At 34.6% G+C, this 4,761-nt stretch overlaps 1 long non-coding RNA gene across 1 annotated transcript; it reads left to right on the forward strand.

Moving 5' to 3' along the window:
- The first annotated feature begins 348 nt into the window (after window positions 1–348).
- LOC142170707 (uncharacterized) lies at window positions 349–4,129 on the forward strand. The gene is made up of 2 exons (XR_012700098.1): window positions 349–1,144; window positions 3,867–4,129. It is a non-coding gene; the product is annotated as an uncharacterized LOC142170707 (long non-coding RNA).
- Window positions 4,130–4,761: the final 632 nt, after the last annotated feature.

Raw genomic sequence — 4,761 nt, forward strand, 5'->3', positions numbered from 1 at the left:
GCCCTACATGAAAATAACTCCTAAAAATAGACCAAACATAATTTTTATTGATTTTAGGAATTTTCTTTATTTAATCGCATTTCATGCATTTTTAATATTTTTAAATCATAGAGAAAATCCTAAAAATTGTCATTTTTACATATTTAACTTTTAATATTTTAAAATAGCATTTTTTCTTTAGTTTTAAGTTAACTAGTTGTTTTTAATGTTAAAAATAAATAAAGAATTTTAATTTCAACAAAAATAGATTAATTTAGGATTTTAATTAATTAAAGAAAAGAAAAAAGGAGAAAGGAAATTAGAAAAGAGTTTAATTTGAATTTGGACCAAACCCTATACCCAAATCTACCCAAGCCCAAACACAATACCCAATCTCCCTACCCAAACCCGCTTGACCCGACTCGCCTGACCCATTTTTCCCCTCCCCTTTCATTCAAAGACCTAGACCTAAATACACAGATATGGGGACCCCAAGCAACATACCTAGACCTAAATACACAGCTTCTTCTTCTTCACATAAAAACACACACACATTAGAGATTGGAGAGCGGCCTCCCATCTGCTTCGACAACAACAAAAAACATGTCATCTCCTCCCATATTTGGATTTCTCTAAAGAGCAGAGAACGAATTGAACCCCCTTCTATCTCCGAACAAAAAAAAACCAGTAGCAGTACCCTCGTCCGTCCACCCCCTTGAACCTGAAATCATTCCCAAAAAGACCACCAGCTTCAACCCTCCGTTTCCACCCAAAAATCCGCCGGAACGGACTACCCCCAAAACGCATGAAATCAGTCCCAAAATTGCAGCAAACCAGCTGCGAAAATAGCAGAAACGCGGTTGCAAATCAGCACAAAAGTGCTCAAGCACAGTCCAATGTCACTTCTGTTCCGTTTCTTCTCTTCGATTTCGATTTTTTGATTCATAATGGACTTGAGTTTTGACAGAATTTGAGGTGTTCGGGTTTGATATTGGCAAGAGCTTTTTGTGAGTTTTGTTTTCTCTTTCTGGGTTAAAGTCGAGTTCATAGCTGTCTCGCTGAGTTCGAATCTGTTGTGGTTGAGTTTTTATCTTGACGACGCCTTGTTGTTTTTCACATACTGGCCCTTATTTGGTTCACCTTCCTTGTTTGCCTTAGTTGAGAGGTACACAATTGTAAACTTACACTTTTCTGGTTGAATTAATTGAAATTGGCTCATGTTCATTCCCTACTCCTTCTATTTTCTTTTACGACCTTGATGAATTGGACAGTGCTAATTTGTTTATGAAAGAGTGGCTAGGATCCACATTTGTTAATGCTGAGTTTGTGGTTGTTTTGTTGTCTAAATTGCTGATAAGCATTCTGCATATCCATGACCATAAACTAATGATTATACTGATTTTGAAAAGTTGGTTCAGTGTTTTATTGATGGGTCGTCGTATAGTTGCTTTGTAAAATCAAGTACTGTCGTGTAGTTTAAAATAGTTGTGATTCAAGCTTGTTTATAATTGTTATTTTACACGGTCATGTAGTAACTCTTTGGACGATGAATTTGCTATAGGGTTGTTTCTATTACCAACTCAGATAATAGTTGAATCTTGAATTTCATTGTATCATATTCCTATATACCATTTGTCCGAATGTGGGCCACTTGGAGTAAAGAATCCTAATTTGAACTTTTGTTTTCCTTTGAGACTAAGGTTTTCTTTATGGTAAGGGGATTACTAATAGTAACTGTATCAGTTGGTATGGCAAGAATTGGTAGAAGAATTTGTGAAATTAGAAGTGATAAGAAGTAATATTGGTGAAATGGCGTTTGTTTTTTTACTGCTAATGTTTCTGATTGTTGACTTCAAGAATGAGCTATTTCTTAGCTTTTCTACTTCTCTATAGACCATCGGACATTTATCGGAAGTTTGGTATGATATCTTGAGATTTCCTCTTGTAATGTTTCTTGTTTCCCTCTTGATTGCATGGATAATTTTGGGTGCTCTTTTATGTGCATTTAAATCTTGGAGAGATGAAGTTGTTTACGACAGGCATTGCCATGAATTTTAATTGTCTCATAAGCTTGTGTTGATCATTTTGCCTTAGCTGATTAGCATGTTAAAATAATAATTTGAGGCGTGTCATGCCAAAGAAAATCCCAAACTCATGGCCCTCACTTAATTAAGTTTAACTCTTTAGAAATCGAGGTGTGCCATTAGTGAATCTTCCATAGCCCCCGCAAACTTGAAAGTGCGTAGTTGCTTTAGGCACACAATTTAAATTAATTTACTTTCCTAAACTCGGGTGCGCATTTATGTGACCCAAATCCAAATCTTAACAACGTTAGACAAAATGTGTTGCGGACCACGGGTGCATTTATGTGACGTGGTTCAAGACGTATTTTAAATGACGTTGCAATCTTCCTTAAAAATGAATAAAAGTGGTTAAGAAGTTAAAAATGAACCATAGTTTAAAACATGTACTAAGCATCAGATAATAGGCCAATTATAACAGTTGAGCGACCGTGCTAGAATCACGGAACTCGGGAATGCCTACCACCTTCTCCCGGGTTAACAGAATTCCTTACCCGGATTTCTGTGTTCGCGGACTGTAATACAGAGTCAACCTTTTCCTCGATTCGGGATTTGAACCGGTGACTTGGGACACCATAAAATTATCCCAAGTGGCGACTCTGAATAAATGAATATATCCCGTTTTGATTGTCACTTTAAATTGGAAAAGAAAACTCCCTTATATACTCTCTTCTTGGGTGTAAGTAAAAAGGAGGTGTGACAGCTCTAGCGACTCTGCTAGGGATCTAAAACCTAGAACTTTTGGTTCAGGGTTCAGAATTCGAGTTTAGATGAATTGTTATAGTTGGCTTTATTAATTATCTGATTTTGTTATATGTTTGGGCCTAATGTGCTAAGTGTTGCTTTTACCGCTTTGATATTCTGTGAATTGTATATAAACTACTACGAAACCCTTCTTCTCTCTGAGTCTTCTAAATCATGGAGGAGTGTGCACTTCGTGTGACTTCTCTTCTGTTAGAGTCATATCCCAAATTTTAGAACGAGGTTCGGACAAGTTGCAAAGCCGATAAAGCTTTTATATTCCTGGTATGCTGCCCCCCCTCGGCTCGAGTTGTCCGCTCAGGTAAGTCAGGTCTAGAACAATAAACCCAGGTATTAAATCTAGTATAACAAGACCTCATGCCGGATCCCTAATAGGAACGTTTTCTTGCATCACGTGCATTTGACTTTGGAGACTCAACACAAGGGTTGGGTCTGTCTAGAACAAGTGTACCCAAAATAAAAGACCATCATGATGCATCCTATGTGCTACATGTTGCAATCTTCAAGGGTAAAAGGGTCATTTGGCGGACCAATGATAGTTGAGGGCCAATGAAAAAAAAGAGAGGATGAAGTGTGAAAAATAAAGCAAGTAGGGCTCAATATTGTTTTCTGTCACATTTTTATCAAGAAAAAGACAAAAAAAATCAAAAATTCAAAAAAACAATTGCACTTTTTCATCATTTTCTGAAAATCATAAAAATCAAAAAAAAATCCAAAAAGAATTTTCATGTTTCATCATTTTTTTTAAAAAAGACAAAAAACATATTTTCTCTAAATTAGTTGTTTTTTAAATCTTGTTCGTATCCAATCTGCCCGAACTACGCGAACCTGATTCTCGTCTCTCGGGGCGGGATACGTAGGCAACCCACATAGGGTCCGATCTTCCTAGTAAATCTTAGGTTCTTGGCTTTGCGGGGTCTTAGCCAAATTTTGCACTTCTAGCCACATTTTGGCCAAATAAGCCATTTTGCAAAAAAAGCCTCAATCATGTCTTGCATGTGTCTAGTAGGGAGTATTATTGTCTCACATAGTGTTGGTTTAAAGTTTTCTCATACAGGTGTGGATTTATTTACCGGAGTTTGAGCATGACAGATACCCCATGACCATCCAGTCAGGATCGCTCAATCAGGAGTTGCTTAAGGAGATTTGTTTTGTTTTTATGTTTTGAGTCCGTTCTTCATTTTATGTCGTCTTTTACTTTCTAGTTTTGTACAGTAATGTCAAGTCATTTGTTATTGTATTTTCTTCTTTATTTGAAAAAATGTGTTGTAACTCAAAAATCCAAAAAAAAGAGATATTGCATTTTATATTTCCATTATAAATTTTTTTAGATTACTAATTCTAGAAATGGAAAAAAGAAAAATTTTTGAGGTTGTTTTTCCTTTAGGCAATTAATATCTAGGACTTAAAATGAATTGTTTTTATGTTTCCTTTAAGTATATTAGGACCAAAATTAAAAAAAAAAGGAGAATTTTCTTTTAGTACTTCTTAAAAAACTTTATTTAAGGTGTTAATTCAAAATTCGAAAAGATTTTCTTTTGAGAAGTTTCTTTAGGAAATTAGTGGAAAAAAAATTCTTTTTATTTTCATTAGAACTTTAGGATATTGTCTTTGATTTATACTTTATCTTTGATTTATTTTCATTAGTGTAATACTTTATCTTTGATTTATTTTCAGAGTTTCTCTTTTAGGCAATCAAAATTGAAACCCAAAAATATTTTTTGCTTGTTTCGAAATCTTGCGTCAAGATATCAAATGAAAATTCAAAATATTTTTCTGTGGTTTATTCTTTAGATTTTCTTCCTAAAAAAAAGAATCAAAAAAATATTTTTTTCTTCTAGGATATTTCCTTAATAGAGTATTTGTTTCAAAAGGATAAAAAAAACATGTTCGTTAAGCTTGAGTTTAGAATAGGTCATAGACGTTAAGTCTACAAAAT

Source organism: Nicotiana tabacum, chromosome 16 (genome assembly GCF_000715075.1).
Source record: "Nicotiana tabacum cultivar K326 chromosome 16, ASM71507v2, whole genome shotgun sequence".
Taxonomy (NCBI): domain Eukaryota; kingdom Viridiplantae; phylum Streptophyta; class Magnoliopsida; order Solanales; family Solanaceae; genus Nicotiana; species Nicotiana tabacum.